The sequence below is a fragment of the Sus scrofa genome, chromosome 13 (assembly GCF_054392235.1).
Source record: "Sus scrofa isolate SSC_HxYL_T2T_F1_AM1 chromosome 13, Sscrofa_HxYL_maternal_Yorkshire_Landrace_v2.0, whole genome shotgun sequence".
NCBI lineage: Eukaryota > Metazoa > Chordata > Mammalia > Artiodactyla > Suidae > Sus > Sus scrofa.
Window position 1 is genome coordinate 101,039,291 of NC_139395.1, and position 21,911 is coordinate 101,061,201.

The 21,911-nt window shown below is 37.4% G+C and overlaps 1 long non-coding RNA gene across 3 annotated transcripts; it reads right to left on the minus strand.

The window, feature by feature from the left end:
* Positions 1 to 238: 238 nt before the first annotated feature.
* On the minus strand, positions 239 to 21,013 carry LOC102159162 (uncharacterized). Of its 3 annotated transcripts, none has more exons than XR_002337707.2 (3): positions 20,949 to 21,013; positions 5,375 to 6,164; positions 239 to 4,475 (listed from the first exon to the last, which is right to left on the minus strand). It is a non-coding gene; the product is annotated as an uncharacterized LOC102159162 (long non-coding RNA). The 3 variants fall into 3 exon arrangements; XR_014822578.1 differs by having other exon boundaries at positions 4,917 to 6,164; XR_014822577.1 differs by having other exon boundaries at positions 239 to 6,164.
* Between the last annotated feature and the right edge of the window lie 898 nt (positions 21,014 to 21,911).

Consider the following 21,911-nt stretch of genomic DNA (forward strand, 5'->3'; position numbering starts at 1 on the left):
ACAAAGTCACAGAGTTCTAAATTGCCAGTTCTCCTTTACCATTTTAGTCCATGGTAGTCTTTCTTCTTTTTTTCCAGTGCACAGTTATTTATACCATAGGAAAAATGTAAACTCCACCCTTGGAGACTACTGCCATTTTTTCACAATGTAACAACACTGCCATGTAGTTAAAAGGTTCCATTTATACTTTCCTAAATTAGCCCATTTTAAGCTTTGAAAGCCAATCTCATACAAATGCTTCTTTTAAAGCACATATGGATTTATTTAGTACTTTATAATATTCAGCTGAGCAAGGAGAGATTTTGCCTCTAAATTTTCCAAACACATGAAAAATTTCTGTTCGTAATAAAATGCATATTTCTAGATGAAGAAACAAACAGAATGTAATGAAAATTTGGAAAGGTATAGACTAAGCAAGACTTCAAACATGTTACAGAATTCAAAAAACAAACATTTGTAGGACAGATTTTTCAGCTCATAGAGGTCCTCTGCTATTAAATAGATTAGTAACTTTCCCTTTTTCAAAAAAAAAAGACTGACATTTTTTAGTGACTTAAAATTAATTGATTAGCTATAAGAATTTATACTTTATTCATCCTCATAATGTCTACTCCAATCTCCTTCTACCACCTTCTGAATTGTTAGTCTTTTATGACAAATTTTTTATGACATTTAATTAGGAAACAATTTACCATGTAAATTACATGTATTATATTCTGTTCATATTTTTTCTCAGAATAACTCTGTAAATTGTTTGAGGCAGAGGAGAAAGTTATGATGAAATGATATTATGAAGTATTTCCCTCTGTGGTTTTTCCCAAGGTTCACTTATAATCTATGACCCTCCCCAATTGGACTGTAAGATATAAACATTTCTTATTCCCAAGAAGTTCTCAAAACTTAGTGTAAAGAGAATGAGCCAGGAGGGTACTTCAGGGAGGGATCAGTGATCATATGACTAGAGAATAGCTGAAGATATGCATTCCTGCAGATGCCAATAACAATGACTTACTATACCCATGAGCCAGACTGGATGGCTCACATCTGAGCAAATGATGGTGTGGCACAAATAATGGTGCCAGCAGCCAGAATCCTTCCCTATATCACTTCCTACCCACCAATCCATATGGTCAGTGCAATAGAACTTCATGTACATCCTGGAATTTAGAAGCCACCTCAGGAAGAAAAATGGTGAGGGGGGTCATGAATTGAGATGATAGGTAATTAAACTTTGTCCTCCTTCTAGAAGAACCTTTCTGCTCACAATTACTTAAATGGGAATAAACATGTGGTCTTATATCTTATCTCCAATTTTTTTTCTAGTTTAATTGATAAATAATTGACATATATCCCTATACAAGTTTAAGGCACACAGCATGATAGTTTGATGAACATATATTGTGAAATGATTACCACAGTACGTTCAGCTAAAATCCATCATCTCATACTGATGCAAGAAAAAAGAAAAGAAAAAAAGAAAAAGAAAATTCTCGTTATGATGAGACCTCAACAACTTTCCTGCACATCATATAGCAATGTGAACTAGAGTCATTATGTTGTGCTTGACCCTTGTGCACTGTTGGTAGGATTGTAAATTGATGCAGCCCCTATGGAAAACAGTGCAGAGGACCCTCAAAAAATTAAAAATAGAACTATCCTATGATCCAGAAATCCTACATCTGGGAATATGTCCAAAGATAATAAAGTGACTGTCTTGAAGAGATATCTGTACCCTATAACCACTGCAGCATTAATTACAAGTCAAAACATGGAAACAACATAAATGTCTATCAGTGGATTAGTGGATAAAGAAGTTGTGGTGTGTGTATGTGTGTGTGTGTATACAAAATGTTATTCAGCCATAAAAATTAGGATATTCTACCATTTATGACAAGATGAAGGGAACCTGAAGGCACTATGCTAAGTGAAATAAATCACACAGAGAAAGACAAATACTCATGACCTCGTTTATATGTGGCATCTTAAACTCAATGAAAAAAAGAAGTGATCACACTTGTGATTACCAGAGGCAGGAAGTAGGAAGAGAGGGAGTTGGAGGAAGGTGGTGAAAAGGTAAAAACTTCCACTTATAAGACAAGTAAGTACTAGGGATGTATCTAGAACTTTGAATTCATTTTCTCTTTACTGTTTGACACATTCGAATGCATTTGCAAACTAAGTTATATATTCCTTGAACCAAAGAACACTATTTCACATGTACCCTTTTTAAGGGTTTCAGTCCATCTCCCACATTCTTTCAAAATGGTAATGGTGTACACATAAAGGGGCATTCTTTACTTATTAGTAGGGTGATTTACTGGAAAGAACTGGGAACTGCATAACTGCTCCATCTTTGTCCTTGTTCTGTGACGACCTCATGTTGAGGAGATATAATTAAAAAACAAAATATTCTCCTAATGCAGGAACCCTTTCCACCAAGGTAGAAGAGAAAGAAAACCATTTTATTATTGAATAACCCTTATACCAGAATGTGATTGTATCCCAGGCAATCTGCTAAAGACAAGGCCCTGAGAGAAAGACATCTCATTCTTCTCTGCAGCCGAGCAGATACAAACCATTACACACACAGTCTCAAGATAAACCCAAACTAGTCCTCTAGAAAGAAGACTTGACATGCCACTTGTCACACATAGTTCACCCTAAATTCACCTGGTGACTGGGGTGACCATCCATGCTAGCTAATTGACTTTATCCAAAGGGAAAACACACTTGTTATATCTGTGTGGTAAAAATAGTTTTTTAACTTGATCTGAGGCTCCTATCCACCCACAAAAACTAGGAAATAAGGTCAGGATCTTCCTTGATGATTATATTTCGAAAAGATGCCTCCCAGATCCTTAAGAAAAATATGCCCCAAAGTGGGGTTGCTGGGTCATATGGTAGTTCTACATATAGTTTTCGAAGGTATCTCCATACTGTTCTCCATAGTGGTTGTACCAACTTACATTCCTACAAACAGTGCAGAAGGGTTCCCTTTTCTCCACACCCCCTCCAGCATTTGTCATTTGTGGACTTATTAATGATGGCCATTCTGATTGGTGTGAGGTGGTATCTCATGATAGCTTTGATTTGCATTTCTCTAATAATTAAGGATGTGCTTCTTGGCCATCTGTATATCCTCTTTGGAGAAATGTCTGTTCAAGTCTTTTGCCCATTTTTCCATTGGGTTTTTGGCTTTTTTGCTATGGAGTTGTATATGTTGTTTGTATGTTTTAGAGATTAAGCCCTTGTCAGTCGTATCATTTGAAATTATTTTCTCCCATTCTGCAAAATGTCTTTTTGTTTTCTTTTTGGTTTCCTTTGCTGTGCAATCTTGTCAGTTTGATTAGGTTCCATTGGTTTATTTTTACTTTTATTTCTGTTGCCTTGGGAGACTGACCTGGGAAAACATTTGTAAGGTTGATGTCAGAGAGTGTTTTGCCCATGTTCTCTTCCAGGAGTTTGGTGGTGTCTTGTCTTATATTTAAGTCTTTCAGCCATTTTGAGTTTATTTTTGTGCATGGTGTGAGTGTGTGTTCCAGTTTCATTGATTTGCTTGTGGTTGTCCAGTTTTCCCAACAAAACTTGCTGAAAAGACTATCTTTATCCCATTTTATATTCTTGCCTCCTTTGGTCAATAATTAATTGACTGTAGATGTCTGGGTTTATTTTTGGGTTATCTATTCTGTTCCATTGTTCTGTCTGTCTGTTTTGGTACCAGTACAACACTGCCTTGATTACTGTGGCTTTGTAATATTGCCTGAAGTCTGGGAGAGTTTTGCCTCCTGCTTGGTTTTTGTTCCTTAATGTGAGAAAAAAGAATCTATACATGTATGTGTAACTGGGTCACCATGCTGCACAGTAGAAAATTGACAGAACATTGTAAACAAGCTACAATGAAAAAAATAAAAATCATTATATATACAAAAAATTAAATCAATTATGGCTTCATCCTAGTTCCAGTCTGCTTCCTTTATAGATATGAGGTACCCAATCATAGAATTATCTTGGCTTCTTGACTGCATCCAAAGCCCCACTTCCTTAGACCCTCTCCAAAATGACTCAGCTAAAAACCCAAATCCTATTGCTGCAGAATGGGGGACCCCTTCCAGAGCCCAAACATGGGCTCTTGTCTAACACTCAGAAATGAACTATCCTAGGAGACACACGTGCTGACAAAACAAGAGACTTTATTGGGAAGAGGTACCAGGGGGAGAGGAACAGGGTAAGGGAACTTAGGAGAACTGCTCTGCCATAGGGCTTTCAATCTCTGGTTTCATGGGAATGGGATTAGTTTCTGGGTTATCTCTGGCCAGTCATCTTACTCAGCCCATCCTTGCTCTTGGTGGTGCATGTACCTCTCAGACAAGATGGATTCCAGCACCAAGGATCCTAGGAGATTGGTTGTCTTCTCCCTCCTACTGGACCCTCCTTGACGAGGTCGCTCGTCAACCCAGGTCCCAAAGTCAGCGTTTCTACAGAAATAAGAAGACAAAGAAATAGAGTGGGGACCAGGGGGCTACTACCTTCTAGAGGCAATAGCAACCCTCTGAGCCAACTCAAGGTTTTTATTTACTATTTTTTACTTCCTTGTAGGTGCCGGGGATACATCGGGATTTTACTTCAAACAGATTGGAAGCAAGATATGCTAGGACAGGCATTCCTAAGCACATAAAGTAATCATAAATGTTTTAGCCCTCCCAGGCCATAATTTGTTGTTTGCTGCAAGCCATCTATGGCCTCTCCCCAAAATCCCCCAAGGCTCCAGTCCTGAGAATGTCAGAGCTGATGGTTTTCCATCAGCAACATCAATACTTCAGCAATCTTGTTTTCAAGATGCCATTCTTTGATGTTTTTCTCATTTTTTTTTTACCTCAGAGGTCATGAAAAAGTCACAAGACTTTGTATAGGCTGACCTCTACAGCCACTCTATGGCACCAGTCTTTTCTTTCCATTCTTTGTCACATCACATATTCATGCCTCCAACACCTCCTAATCTTCCAGGTTAGTCTTCAGGGAAGTGCCATTTTTCTTATCAGGGCCTCCTGTTGTGAGACTACTCATCAAGTGGCTACTGTGGTGTTTGGCCAAGGCAGGCAGTTTCAGTCAATGGTCCCCTAACACTTATCATAGAATTCCCCATAATAAGAATTCTCTTGCAAGTGCAACAAATGATAAATCAAACTCCCCAACTATAGATATATTGTGGTGGTCTTTGGCAGGAAAGAATTGATATCATTGATTTAAAATGAAATGTGGAATAGGACAAAACCAAGGATAGAGCCTGTAATACAATGCTGGAGGCTTCACTGCTTGTCATTTATCATTTAATCAGTAACTTTCGCCATGGGAATTTAACCCAGTACACATCCACCTGAGTTCACAAGTATTCATTTCATCTCTTTCTCTCTTCTTCACAAAGATATCAGCAGAGGAGTTCCTTCTCTGGCTCAGTGGGTTAAGAATCCAACTGCAGTGACTCTGGTACCTGCAGAGGCCTGGGTTCAATCCCCAGCCTGGCCCTGTGCAGTGGGTTAAGGTATTTGACAGAGGTCACAGCTACAGCTTGGAGTCAATCCCTAGCCTGGGAACTTCCACATGCCGTAGTATTGCCAAAATTCAGCTTCCGTCCACTAGTGATGAAGAGAAATGCAGAGACAGGGTTTTGGACAAAGGAGGGGAAAAAAAAAGCTTTATTGCTCTGACAGGCAAAGGAGGCCACAGCAGGTTAATGCCTTAAAGACTGTGCCCTCCTTTGGAAGAGAACAGGAAATGGTTTTATAGTTTGAGAGTTGAAAATAAGGGAGAGTTCCCATTGTGGCTCAGTGGGAAACGAATCTGACTAGTATCCATGAGAATGTGGGCTTGATCCCTGGCCTTGGGCAGTGGATCCATGAGCTGTGGGGTAGGTCAAAGATGACGCTGGGATCTAGCATTGCTGTGGCCACAGCTCCAATTCAACCTCTAGCCTGGGACCTTCAATATGTAGCAGGTGTGGCCATAAAAAGCAAAAAAGAAAAGAGGGAAAAAGAAAAGAAAAGAAGGCCTTAGATAAGGATAAGGGGTAGATGCAAGCTTTCATTCTTCTTCAAAGTTGTTCAGTGGCCTCAGGACTGGTTCTGGTGGTCCTCCTTTCTTGTTTTCACACAATGGGAGTTTCAGTTCTGCATAAAAAAGCAAAGATATTGTAAAGTATATTCCTTGAAAAGAATCCAGGACCCTGCCCCAAGGCTGCACTCTTGTTTCCTGACTCTTCCTCTTTTATCTCTGTATCCCCACCCTTCCCCGATTAGCAACTGCCCTTTGGAACTCAGGTAGGTCATAAAGGTTAAAGACTTACTCCCTAAAAACAAGAAATGGGGGACACAGGAAAGCTTGTGTTTGCCCATGAGCCCCACAGGACTTCAGCAGGTGTGGCTATAAAATATATATGTATTTATCAGCCGAGACTTTTTGCAAATAACCTCTTGGACCATTTATGTGATTTCTATGACTGGGTCCTGATTTTTTTCTTTTTCACTTTTGAATTGTTTGATTTATGTATGTGTTTACAAATTGTAATATTTTGTAACTGGTAGAAATGTGTCAAGGTTGTTTGGCTTGCCAGTTTTTAGTAAAATCATGTCAACAATTCCTTCCTCCCTAGCTGTTGTTTAATTTATCTTTCTTTTTTGCCTATCTTATTCTTACCTAAAGTATCTTGAGTTTCTACTATTTCCTCATCCATTTAGGTTTCGATTCTCTTATTAATATATTGTGCTGGCCTTTCATTTCACTGTTTTTTAGAGTTCCTTTTTTGTCTTAACATGTTACAAACCCAGCTAGTATCCATGAAGATGTGGGTTCAATCCCTGGCCTCACTCAGTGGGTTAAGGATCAGGCATTGATGTGAGCTGTGGTGTAGGTCACAGACATGGCTCAGATCCTGAGTTGTGGCTGAGGTGTAGGCTGGTAGCTCCAACTTGATCCCTAGCCTGGGAACTTCCATATGCCACAGATGTGGCCCTAAAAAAAGCAAAAAAAATAAATAAATGAATAAAGTTTTTTTTTTTAAGTAAAATGGCTTGTTAAAAGGGTCTCTTTCTGTTGTGCTGCATCTGCCACAACTATTATAATCTGGAAGCTAACAGAGTCCCTAAAATGTTTAGTATTCTGATTATTACAAGAAACCCTTAATAATTAACCTCAGTAATTTTTTTTTTTTTTTTGCCAAAATTAACTCGTTAGATGCTTAAGAATTAAGTAGGTTTAAAGCTAACTAGGAAAAGGATTTGTGTATTCAAAAAAGGTACACAAATGCAATGATAGTAGCAACTCTGAAAAACAATGACCACTGTAGAGAAGGAGGAGCAAAGGGAGAGAGTTGGCATGGTAACAGTCTAGAGGCTTGGAGGAGGAATAAGTGAAGGTGTGCCTTTTGGACATCTGCGGAAGGGGTGCTGGCAGGCTGCTACTGTGGTCCCTGGTGGGTGTGGAGCGGAGGTTGGCTTTACAAGAAAAGGGATAACTGCAGACTAGATTCAGTTGCTGCTCCTGGAAGGAGCTGCCTCTGTTAGGATGAAAAGCATTGCTGGCATGATGCTCACAGTAACAGCAAATAGATACAAGCCCCTGGAAAAGAGAACATCTTTTTTTCCTTCCCCCAGTTTTTCATGTCCTTCTGATGTCCCTATGGCCAGAGCTCAAAAAGCAAAGCTGGCAAAGCTGAAATGTGGTCTGTGGAGTGCCAGCCTCAGCAAACACATATGGAACACACAGAGTGGACTTGAAACTGAGAGACAATTGCTTAATAACTGGCACACTCTCACAATGGTTCATGCCAGGCTTTTGTGCTTGTTTTTGATTAAACGCCCCGCTTTTTCTTCTTTATATGTGTCTGTCACTCATAATGGATTAAAGTGCTTTGCCTAATGTCCAGGACCCTTTTGGCTATTCCAAATCAGGATCATGATTTCTAAGGTTATATGGTCACCCTCTTCCCAAGCTACTTTGGGATCCATTTTGACCACCAAGTTGTCCTGGTAGATCAAAATTAAATACAGAGAGATAAATCCTTTCATTGTTTCCTCCTCTTTCTGAAATACATCACCATAAATTCCCATGGGGTGACCTATACACATAAATCAGTTTATCTTTTCCTGAGTCCACCTCCATGAACGTATATCTTACATCCTCCATGGTGTATATCTTTTGAATAGTCATAGGATGTGTTAATGACAACTCTGGCTAGCTTCTTATAAGCCTCATCCCTAGCAATAAATAGAAAATCCCTCAATCCCATCTTCAGAGAAAATAAATTCTTTATATTCAGATATTTTCTTAACTTAGCTTCCTTGCATTAAAGTCATCACTTTTCTTTCCCCAAAGCTTAATAAATATTCAGACATTTGATTTTTTATAGTATGCTCCCTATGCACAAATCGTATACTTTTATTTTTCTTGTAATTCAGCTTTTGTTTGTTCTCTATTCTATTGCTTTACTGTCTCTGCTTAGGTTCTACCAATGCTATTTTAATATTTATACTGTGTTGAATCTTCTACTACAATCTCCAGATGCTCTCAAGTGCATTTCCTTTCTTCTTCCATGCACTTCAGACCATACTACTTCCTCAGAACTTATAAAATTCTGTCTCCTTTTCCTCCTGCTGCCTTCTCTCTGCCCCTTTTGTGTCACCTCAAGATCTCACTTGTTTTTCTCCTCACTCTTTCACCCCTACTCCACATGGGCCCTTTCTCCCCATATTTTCATTCTCTTCAGACAGAATTCACTCTCACATGATTTTTTCTGTCATTCCTTTTAAAGTTTTATCAAAGTGTACTTGATTTACAAAGTTGTGATAATTTATGCTGTACAACAAAGTGATTCAGTTATATAATGGATGTATGCACATCCATTTATTTTTCTGATTCTCTTCCCATACAGATTATCAGAGAATATTGTGCAGAGTTCCCTGTGCTATACAGCAGGTCTCTGTTGGCCAGCCATTCTAGTATAACAGCCTCACATAATTTCTTGCATGATTTGGTTATCACTAATTTAAGAAAAAAAATACAACATGCAGTTTAAATAGATGCCACTGACATGCCTTTCCTTCTTCCACATAAAATATCTCTTCTTACCAATCATCATGCTCAATCATTTTTTTTTTTAACTTTACCTGTGAAGGGAGGCAAAACATGCCACCCCTAAATGTGCCACTCTAGCATGTGGATTATTTTAAGCTGAAGGCACTCAAGATCCAGTAGACTCATAACAAGTTTTTACCTCTGCCTTAACAGCCTAAAAGTATTTAGATAGGAGACAGGCTCCAGAAAGAGAACTATTACCAGAGACAACTCTTCTTTTTTTCCCAATATGAAAGACCTATATATATGGCAGGTCAAAGATCTAATTAGCAAATTAGCAAACATATCATTTACTTATTGTCCAGGGAGTTTCCCTCCTCCCCCAGGCTCCATCCTATTCTTGAGCTCAGGATGGCATGGGAGTCTCAATCACCTGACAACTTTTGAGTTTGTCTTTTGGGGGTTCTCTTATGTACATAATAAAATGTGTTTGTCCTCTGTTAATTCTTATTAAACTAATTTAATTATTAGACCAGCCTAAGAATCTAGAAGGGAAGAAGGAAGAATATTTTTCTCCCTACAGACATATCTTGGCTTTGAATTTCACATGCACTATCATTCTTCTCTTTCACACACACACACACACACACACACACACACACACAAATTAAAATTCCTGGAAGATGGATAACATTATCTTCCCTTTTCCACAACCATTATACAACTGGATTCCCTGGTACAAATCTAAGATGTTCTGCCATACATTGGAATTGTTGAAATAATATAATATTAAAGTGAAAAAACTCTGCATTATGCAAGAAAATGAAATCAGCACAAAATTCTCAAATAACATAGGCTTACTTTCTTCTGATACCATCCAAAATGAACCAAATCTCTGATGATCTTAATCTAATGTCAAATTTTCTAATTCCCAGGGCCTGGATTAGTATCTGTTTTATACTATATTATAAAACTCCTTTGTTTTATTCTCTGTGAATTAATAATTATAATACTTTGCATTTTCCAAAATCCTTTCAAATATTTAATTAGTAAAGCAAACTACATAGAAAAAAATAATTTCTATATTACAGATGGAAAAACTGGAAATATGTTAAGTGATGTTCAAGTTCATTGAGAAGTGGCAAAACTAGGACTTAATTTGGCTTTTCTAAGTATAATCTCTTTCAACTACAAAAGGGAATTTCGAGTCATTACTATATCATATCTTGCTAGCAAGATCCCTACACAATTTGAGAAATAAATTGACATGGAATAAAAGCCTCCCATTAGACATTGTTATAAAACTTTGTTATAAATTCTTCTGGAAAGCTATTTGGCAATGGACCTCAAATACCATAAATATCTTCTTACCCTTCAACTTAATTATGCTACTACCATGAATCCATCTTTAGAGAATATATTGAAATATGAAAATGATTCATGCACAAATATATCCATTTATTTATAGCTGGAATCAAACTTCATGCCAACAATAGTGGAAGGTTAAATAAATGCAGTAAGTCCACAAGGTAAAATTATAAACAGCTGTAAAAAGAAAGCCCATGATGTGTTTCTATTGCTATGAAAAATTGTTATTCTATAAATGTCAATGGAATAGGACAGGATTCCAATATATATATGAAATTATGACCACAGCTGCCACAAATCCTTATCCAATATATCTATTCATTTGTGTACATTTAAAGTGGTCATTTAAAACTTTTATTTCCTTAAATGCATTATTAAATTAATTCTGCTCTCATACACGATGGCCTTTTACACTCAAGGAAAAATATTTCTTAAAATGCATGAAGGAATTTTGGAATAAATATCAAAAAATATTAAAAGTTATTTGGAGAGTTCCCATTGTGGTTCAGTGGTTGATGAGTCCGACTAGGAACTGTGGGGTTGTGGGTTCGATCCCTGGCCTTGCTTAGTGGGTTGAGGATCCGGCATTGCTATGAGCTGTGGTGTAGGTCCCAGAGGCAGCTCAGATCTGGTGTTGCTATGGCTGTGGCGTAGGCTGGCAGCTACAGCTTTGATTGGACCCCTGGCCTGGGAGTCTCCATATGCCGTGGGTGAGGCCACAGAAAAGAAAAAAAAAAAAAAAAAAAAAAGAGTTATTTGGAGTAGTTGAATTATGGGTAATTTTCTTCTTTTACTTTTCTCTATTTCTTCCCAAATCTATAAGTTAGCAAACAATAGCAACAGCACAAACTGTCCCTCCAGAATTATCTGGTCTATTCTCTCGTCTAAGCCAAAAAATTTTTCTTATGATTGCCCTTCATTCTTACATCTTTTACTAATATAACTATTTTGGAAACAACATTTTAGGCCAGATATATGTATATATATATTTGTATATAAAATATATATATATATACTTTTTTGCTTTTTAGGCCTGCACCTGAAGCATATGGAAGTTCCCAGGCTAGGGGTTGTATCAGAGCTACAGCTGTCAGCCTAAGCCACAGCCACAGCAACACAGGATCCAAGCTGTGTCTGCGACTTACACCACAGCTCACTGCAACACTGGATCCCTAACTCACTGAATGTGGGTCTCATCCTCACAGATCCTAGTCGGGTTCGTTAACCGTTGAGCCAAGGAGGGAACTCCATAGGCCAGAAATATTTGTTTCTTTCTGTTAACGCTTCCTATTTCCCACATTTTTCCCCACCTGTTTATTTTTCACTTTAGATTCTTGTTATAGGTTTCTAGATTATTCCTTTCAGTTCTTGCCCACACAAAGCAAGGATTTGAAGAAGCAAGTCCTTTGACAGGACCATTCCAACTGGGAAGTGCTACATCAGTGCCAGGATACAGGCATAGGTCTGGCTTCATCTGAACCAAAGTGGCTTTAGGGATGCTGGCAGAGAGGCTCTCTAGGCTGAAGCACTCCATGGGATCCTTCACAGCTGGTCAGAGCTGAGAAGGACCCTGTTAAAGCGACAGCATCTAGGGTCAAATCTCAAAAAGGGATGTCAAGAGTTCTCAAATTTCTTTAGTTCCTGACTTCATTGTCTGACATCCCATGAGACCAAATTGCAAAGGGTCTGTGTTTATGAGGAAATAAGGAGTCTCTCCAGAGGAGTTTTTATTTTAAGTGAACATAAGCTCGTGCTTCTGTCAAAATCAGTGGAAATCATGGATTTCTCATGTAAGCGTGTCTCCTGGTCTTGGACTCTTCTGTAAGAATGCTGGTACATCATAAAATTACTTTTCCTCTATTGAACACAATATCTCCCTGAGTAGGAAAAAAAGGTGTTTCCTACTGTATATATAACATTTATATGAGGGGCAAGGAAGAGCTGTTATCTAAGACATTGACCTAGGGAGTTCCAGTTGTAGCTCAGTGGGTTAAGACCGACTAGTATCCACGAGGATGTGGGTTCGATCCCTGGCCTCATTCAGTAGTTTAAGGACCTGACATAGCTATAAGCTGTGGTGTTGTTCACAAACGTGGCTCAGAACTGGCATTGCTATTGCTGTGGTGTAGGCCATCAGCTGTGGCTCCAATTCAACCCCTAGCCTGGGAACTTCCAAATGCCACAGGAGTAGTCCTAAAAAATAGAAAAAAAAAAAAAAAAGTAGCTGACCTAAGAAACAGTAAATAGCTGAACCTCTAATTAAACTAAGTCAAACTAGCAAAGATGGACCTGTGGTTAGAGCACTATCCCATGACTAAGAGACTGTTGGAACAATGGTAACAGGTCAAAACTCAAATATGAAGGTTCATCTAATATTCCAAACCCCAGACAGCTATCATGAATGTAACATGAGAGTCAAAATGGGGAGAATGCCTGAGCCAAGCCTATGCTGACTACTTGAGTCTAATAATTAAGAAAATATTTTAAAATTTCTTCTTAAGATGGATGACTGGAAAATAATTTTTCCTCAGTGTCTACCTATACCCAATTTCTTAAGCAATTGAAAGCATTTGAACCCACAAAGGCCAGCATGGCATAGTGGTGAATATATTCAGTCTGCAGTCAGACTCTGGATTCAATCTTTGTTGTGTGTCTTAAGCAAGTTGCTTAATCTCTAAATATGTAAAATGGGACTCATAAAAGCATGTATTTCAAGGCATTATTATGTTACTTAAATAATTAATTAGTTACAATGTGCTTAGAAAAATGCCTGTGTGCATAACATAACTACACCATCCTCAGATGTCTCTTCCATAAGGAATATTTTTAGCAGGTTATTATTATTATTATTATTATTATTTATTTGCTTTTTAGGGCTGCACCTGCAGCATATGGAAGTTCCCAAGCTAGGGGTCTAATTGGAGCTATAGCTGCTGGCTTACACCACAGCTCATGGCAACACTGGATCCTTAACCCACTGAACAAGGCCAGAAATCGAACCTGAAACCTCATGGATACTAGTTGGATTCGTTTCCATTGCACCATGATGGCAACTCCGAACTGATTATTTTTAAGAAGCAACAGAGATGGGAGACACAGGAGAAACTCTGAAAACAGAGTAGAAGTTACCCCTTTGCAAGGTAAGTTTACATTTATGAAGGAAATCTCCATTCATTTCTTCCTCTTTGTACCAGTAAGAAAAAGATACCTCAAATCATAAGAAACTCTTACCTATGGAGAAGGCAGGACTTAACATCTGCACAACAATCTTAACCTTGGTGTTTTTCATAACTTCCTTTCGCTGGCTGCCCTCAACATCATTCTTTTGTCTTTTACTGAAAGTAATATTTAAGGTGATTGCTCGGGTTATTTCAGGGAGTTTTACTCATTTTTACTGCTTGTCGCCCAAGTAAACATGAGATATTCATGCTTTTAAACTTCTGTTTGTTTTCCTATTGTTAATCTACCTTTTATTACAGAGGGATCTCAGCCAAGAACATAAAAGAGTACAGGGAAAATTATTTTTCTTCCCCCATGCCTAGTACATAATAAGTACTAAATAAGTTTTGTTAAATAAAGAAAAAAAAAGAAATATTGGAGTCCCTGCTGTGTTGCAGTGGGTTAAGAATCCAGCATTGCCACAGCTGTGGCAAAGGTTGCAGCTGCAGTTTGAATTTGATTCCTGGCCCAGGAACTTCCATGTGCCAGGGGCACAGCAAAAAAAGGAAAAGAAAAGAAACCAAAGGAAAAGAAAAAAAGAAAGAAAGAAAAGGAAAGGAAAAGAAATAAAAGAGAAAATAAAAGGAAAGAGGAGTTCCTGTTGTGGCTCAGTGGAAATGAATCTGACTAGTATCCATGAGGACACAGGTTCTATCCGTGGCCTCACTCAGTGGGTTAAGGATCCGGTGTTACCATGAGCTATGGTGTAGGTCGCAGACGCAGCTCAGATCTGGTGTTGCTGTGGCTATATGTAGGCCAGAAGCTACAGCTCCGATTTGACCCCTAGCCAGGGAATCTCTATATGCTATGAGTGTGGCACTTAAAAAAAAAAAAAAAAAGATAAAAGAAAGAAAGAAATCTTAAAAGAAGGTCAAGGTTTGGTTCTGGATTTTGTTCCACTGAAGTGTGGACTCAAGTGTAAACATCTATTACTGATGTCATCTGTTGCCAAATATGGAAAGATTGGCGTGATAGTCAGTTTTATTCATTAACTTGGATAGGATGTTGTACCCAGTTTTAGGGGAGAAGAAAATAATTTTCCCTCTACTTTTCTAAGTTCTCATTTGGGAATGCTATAATAGAAGACAGGTAAACAAGAGAAAAAAAACTAACAGAAATTTATTAATATGTCTACCCATTGTGTACATGGGAGACATCCAGGGGGAAATGAGTAACTCTTAGGGATAGCTTAGAATTCAGGTTTAAGTCCCACCTTTATTTCTTTATATATTTATCTATTTATGAATTATATCTATTTATTTTGAAAAATAATTTAATGTAAAATGAATATAAAGCATTAATACAGGAATCATGATGCTGTGGCAGCACAGATAAACTGTCTCTGCTATGATAAACCTGTGGTCTTTTTTTGTTTTTTTTGGTTTGTTTTTGTTTGTTTCTTTTATTACAGTATAGTTGATTTACAAAGTTGTGTCAATTTCTTTAACTTAAAAACAAAGGATAGAAGTGTGTCAGGGGAGCTAGTAGACAAAGTATAGTAGACAAAATTAAGATTTGTTATGCATAAGTCCATGCTGTCTCCATTGTAAGAGTTTCTGATGATTTAACCTATCTATATATATCCTAATGGCTCTGATTCTCTGGTAGAACCTTGATTCATCAGTTGTCAAAAGTGCTGGGCCAGATAATAGATTTTTTTGCTGTACTTAAAATTTATGCCTAGATGAGCAGAAGAATAAACCAACTCAGAGATAATTGTGTCACTACTATTGAAAGAGGACAAGAACCTAATTTAATGGTTGTTCTTGGAGTTAACCATACATGCAAGCATTTTTTATGCAGAAACACATCACTTGACCAATTTATACCAAGGTGAAACTCACCAGCATCCAGCTAGTGAATTCATAACCACCAATCAACCACACAGAGAAAAATATTGTCACAGGGTGACAGCTGATTGAGTTTCCTATGAGCAGGGAGATGGGATAGAGGTGGGGGAAGAAAGAGGTTGATGAGAAGTTAATCACCACTGTTGAATTTCACTTCTGTAATGAGTCACCTGAATGCTACTCTTTAGGAAAAAATAATCAAACTGACATAGCTCTGTAAATATCTGAGTGACAGCAAGAGAGAACACATTTAAAATGAAGAAATAAACTGGAAAAACCAGAAGCCTATCAGTTTTACCTTCACCCCTCAAGACAGGGCCCAGCAAGTAAGGTCCTACTGGGTATTTATGCCCTTATTCTAGTTTAGAGTAGCTTAATGTCAATTTAAAGTCTAAATTACCTCTTCCAGTGGGAGTTGACCATGAATTTAAATTCTCTTGGTAAAAACTTTCCAAGAGTAAATCATTTCTAGAACATCTTAAAAAAATTGCATCACTGAAAATGAAATTATTGTGGAATGATATTGTAATCAGGAGATTATGAAAAAATGCTTTAAAGCAGAAAAGAATACAAAAAATTAATGATTAGTTCTTATGTTTGTCATTTTTAATTCCATGATTTTTTAGTCTGCTGTTTTATGATATCTAAATCATTTTATATTCAGCATTTCAACTTTAAAAATCAAATCCAGTGCTATTCAATATAAGGTAGAAAAGTTATCTGATTAAAATTGTGACCTTTCAGTTTTTTTTCTATTCCAAATTTTACTCCACTAGTTTTAAACAATATATGTGTAGAAGTAACTTCATCAATAATGCTGACATTTTCTTGACAGGGAATTCTAACTCTTTTCCACTGGGGAGAAAAAAAAAAACCTGCCTTCTTCTTTGATGGAAGAAAGAAATAAGAACTGCATTAAGTTTAAAACCTGTATCTTATGTCACAAAAAAAGGAAAATACAATCTGAAATTGAAATCAAAAGAAAGTTATTTGTAGAAACCTTGACTCTTTGAAATATTCAGATTCCAAAGGGACTAGATTATTTTAAAAGGAAAAATGCAAGATCAAAGCCATGAAGAAAACTGAAGCCAAAACATCACCTCATATAAAACAGGCCACCCGAGTTAGTACATGCCCAGAGTCTAAACTGGAAGAAAATAAAAAAATAAAAGACAAAGATGTGACATATAATGCCAGCTACAAAAAAAGTATGGAACAAGGTTACATTTCTGAATCAAAGTTACATTTTTTTTTCAGTTTTTATGGAAACCCAAAGAGAGTGATTCTGTGCTTTATGAAGTATGTTTTACCAAAAATTACTTTCACAAGTATGACATGAAGCAGGTTTCTACAAAGTCAAAGCATTTGATGTTCTAGGGTGAAGAAAGAAAGAAAAAAAAAAAAGAAATTTTGGTCACTGTGAGATATGGTTTGTTTTGTTTTGTTTAAAGTATTATGCATAATATAATCAGTAAAGGTTGTAATTATGGCTGGAAATAAACAGCAGTGGTCAAAATTCTGATTGAATAAATTTGGGGTTTGTTTTGATAAAGAACTGAACTTTGATAAGGATAAAGCAATAATTTAGCTTATCTTGGAGTGCCATTGATTTAGAATTGCCCTGTCTTCATGGATTGTCTCTTACACAAGGCCTTTAGAAATTTAAATCTTTTCAGTGACTTGATAGGGGCCCCAAGTCAGAGGAGGGTGAACTGTGAAATACTACTTTCATTTGTTCCAAATTTCCCTATGATCAGAATCAGCACCAGAAGCCTGCATTTAGCCAAGTAAGTCTCTTCTATGACTTTCTATTTCAGCATAATTAATTTGATACACTGATCTAGTTTAGTCTGTGTTTTTTCAGATGCCACAGTAAGTGATGACTATTTTATTGCATTTTTAACCAAAGTGATGAGATAGTAAGGTTATAAGCTTCATTTCTGTCTGGAAGCTTTTAAAAGACTGCAGTCATATTTATTGTTTCTTCTATAGTGTTAGAAATACTATTTCATTCTCCTTTATGAGGCATTGCTTATACCTGTATGTCTCTTTTTCTAAGAGTTCCCAGGTTCAGTTCTTGGTCTGCCTGCAAGTGACATTCTTTTATCACCTCTAAGTTTTAGGAGTAGTGATAAAAGAAATTTGAATATCTGAACCTACAAAATGGAGGATGCCAGGCCTGCATCACAAATGTATACCTAAGTCTGCCCACACTTATGGGATCCACCTCACTATCTAGGAAACCTAATGTAAACTAATTGCAATCCTCCAACTCAGCTTTACCTAGCTCACCTTACCCTAGAGAATAGGACCTGACAATCTTACCAGGAAATCCCTAACCTCTTAACCAACCATGCCTTATTTCTGCCTTGTTGCTTTTAATGCACTAATGAAACTGACAGTATTAACGGACTGAACCTAGCCAGAACCCAGATTGGGACTTAAACCCATGTGCCAGGACTTGAACCCAGCCTAAACCCAGATTGGGACATAAACCCAAGGTTTTAAATTAGAATCACTCACCCCATGTCTGGACTCACTGAGGTTCAGGATCTTCATGTCTCCACACAGAAGGAATTCAGCCAGAGACAAAGTGGTAGGCAAGAAATAGATTTATTAGGATAGGACACTTGAGAGAGATGTAATCGGGCAGGCAAGGAGGCTCTGCCCCTAGGATCTGGTGGGCTACAGTTTTATCGTCCAAGGGAAGTGGGGGTTGGAAAAGACTGCCTTTTCCTTTCTGGGAGTAATAGCTCCTCCTAGGTATCTGGTAAGGCATGTATTCAAATCAGCAGAAGGGTGGTCCTCAAACTCCTGCCCTTGGTCTGAACCCGAATGCAGGCATAAACCCATCCCTCACTCAAGGACCTGAGGCAATTCCCACACTTCCACTAGTCAAGCAAGCCTGCCTTGGTCTGATAGCTTTTTTGAGCAATTTATTTACTTATGGTGATCTCCCAATGTCCCCTAAGTTTCCCTCATTATCTGTGGTCCTTTATTGGGACTTCTAAAACTACCTGTGCTGACTCCATCCCTATCACTAATGCTTCTAATGTGAGTTTTATAAACTCACTCTCACCCAAAATCTCTTGGGAAGAAACCAAGCGGGACCTTGTGAGACTCCCAGGTATAAATTCTTTCTGTGTCCCAATTTCTTGTTTGTAGGAAATAGGCTTTGTTCAACCTCCTAGACCTTCTCTAAGTTCCAAATGGTTGCTAATCAAGGGAGGGTGGAAATGCAGAAAAGAAGGAGGACGAGGTAAGAAACAATAATGTAGCCTTGAGGCAGGGTCCTGGTTCACCTCAAGAAATATAGATAACAGTACCTTTGAGTTCTTCTGCAGGAATGAAAGCCCCCATCTAGATGGAGGATGGTAACTTCAGGCTGAACCCAAGATTCCTAGAGCAGCACCCTCTTCCCCTACCACTGACCAATGAGAAGACAGTCACACCCTGCAGCCCTCACCCCAAATTTTACCTATAAAAACTTTTCCCCCCAGATTATCAGAGAATTTGAGGTTTTTGAGCACAAGTCACATGTTCTCTTTGCTTGGCCCTGCAATAAAACTTTGCTCCAAACTCTTGAGGTTTTGGTTTATCTGGCCCTGCTGTGAGCTGGGCACATGAACTTGTGTTCAGTAACAGAGTGCCTCACTGCTTGGGAAGCATGGCACTCCCCCATCCATGGATTATTTTCCTTTAAAAAAAGGATATCAAACTCATTCTAAACTGTATTTTGGTCATTCAGCAGTAGATATCAGAGCAGTGGCCTGGAAGTTTGAAGAACTGTTTTCAAAACTGGAAAACAGTCCTGTTGCTTATAATAGCCTTATTACACTTAATGATATATTTTTAAAAACATTTAGTGTTGTAAAATATATATACATAGCACAAAATTTGCCATTTAAACCGTTTTAGAGTGTATAAGTCAGTGGTGTTAATTACATTCACAATGCTGTGCAACACTTAGCTCTACCTGTTTCTGAAAATTTTTCATCATCCCAAACAAAAATTGTAGCCCTTAAGCAATAACTTCCTATTCCGCTTTCTCCTCCATCCCTGGTAACTTCTGGTCTACTTTCTGTAAGGGGTTTACTTTTAAGTGTGGTATCTCTGGAATGATCCTGATTATAAATTTTGGTTTATCCAATTAAAATATGGTGGGAAAGAACAGATTTTTATTGAACCAATGCAAATAACAACCTTTCTATAAAAAGCGTTGTTTATAATATTTGACCATTTGTCTAATTAGCTTTGAGGACAAATCTAATCAATGTAAATCATTAATTTATAGGTTAACTTTTTTTAAGTTCTGATCATAACCTTTAGGTTATCATAAGATTATCTTAAGTTTTTCCATTGGATTTTTTTCCCCCCAAAATCTGAGAAGGTTTGTTGGGGCAAGACAACATTCAAAGAGAATTTTATTTCAATTGGCACAATATGTGCTGTCAAATTGAGGATTAGAAACAGGCCAAGGAGAAATAAAATTGTTTTATAATATACCCATCAAAAGATATAATATTAGCTATAATATTCCCCTTATGTCAGTTACAGAAAATCCTACATAATTAATTCTTTATAGCCAGGACTTGGTAGAAATCTGCTTTCACAGAGTCATCTGTTTTCAGACTGAAGGTCTGCTTTTCCTAATCCAATCCCCTGGGAGAGACTAACAAGTGTCTGTTCTGATAATGATGCCGGCTGATACCTAAAGATCTGCTCTCTGGATGTGGGAAAGTCAATATCACTAAGAGTTATCAGGAGACTGGTTATTATATCAAAACATAAAGACAAAATGATTACAGTCTTCACTATGATTTTGACAATGTTTTCAAATAAAAATAACAGAACGTTACATTAATTACAAGGAATGTGAGCCCTTTCAGAAGAGAACTTCTGACTTTGACTTGTAAATGTTTCCCAAACATGACAAAATCACACAATGTCACAAAAAGTTAACAAATCCTCAAATGGAGATGTTCTCAAACATATTTGAGACCAGACTACAATCACCCACCTCGATCCATTTACAAAGAAGAGGGAGCAATCACTGGGGATTTCCCTAAATCATACAAGCATATAATAAATGGACAAAGAATAAGAACAGAAGCAAATATCATCCACTGGAAAACATAATCAAATGGTCCCTGAAACAAAATATTCCAATGCTGCATGAAGCAGAAATAAAACAGAAATAGACTCATAGCAAAAACTGTATCACCATACATTAAAAAGTCACTTCGGAGACCAAGTAAGGACACTGAGCACCTTGAGGTATATTTATTCAACAGCTTATTTTGCTCAATTCCATTGGGAAATTTTCTAGATAAGTCTCCATAGATCCTCCAGAAACTATGAAACAAACAAACCAAGTAAGCAAGGAAGCAAGCAAAGAGAACTCTTAGAAAACTTAGATCATTCTATAAGTGAAGATTTTCTTACTTGCAATAAAGAACTATTCCAGGCAGGTCAGTTTTCAGAACAAGTAGCTTGCTGGAAGAAGGAATGAAGTCTATATTTAAAGTTCAAATTCTTATTCTCCAGTTGACAATTCTGATTCGCTAGCTTCTGGATTGCTGTCAAATAAAAAACAGAACTCTCAGTCTTTCAGAAGGAAAAGATCGTCGTAGCATATTTCAGGATGCAGTTTTCCAGATTACAGATAATAAGATCTAACAGAGGCAAGGAAAAGAAGAAAAAAATTGAAGAGAAAATGAGAAAAATGCACACATGTGTACAAAGTATATGTTACATGTAACATATACTATATACACATAGATAATAAAACATGAATACATTTGTATAAAAGTCTGTATTTTAGCATGTACACAGACTCCTTTCTTTTTTTACGGTTCAGTAAAAAAATGTAAAATAAAATCTGAGCTGAAAAAGTCTTAGGTTTCGTCTGCTCCAGAAACCAGTCTTTCTAGTTATTCTACCATAAAACATACACTGGGCATGAAAATTTTATCTTGATTTTGGTGACAAATACATGTTTTGCCATGGGTATTTACAATTCTTCCATTCAGTTGTCCTGCAAATTAGTTTTGGCTCTAAATGGAACTTGCATTTTAAGACCAAACTGAATCTGTCTAGCTTCCTCATCTCTGCAGTAAAATGAATTTTAATGCTTTCTATTGATTTAACAGTACATCTACTTCATCACTCGCTTTCTATAAAAATGTAACATAAGCACATTTCTAGGTATGAATTTGCCTTCCTCACTAAGCTTAAGCATGTATTGCTTTTGATTTAAAATTAGAGACCTGTGCCCCTTCCTTTCACTTGAATTCATAGAGGCCATTGTAGGGTTATTATTTGGCCTAATTTTGATACCATCATGTCTCAGGGAATAGGGAGGCCTGAGGACATGGAGAGAGATGGGGGAATAGTAAGTCAGTGAAG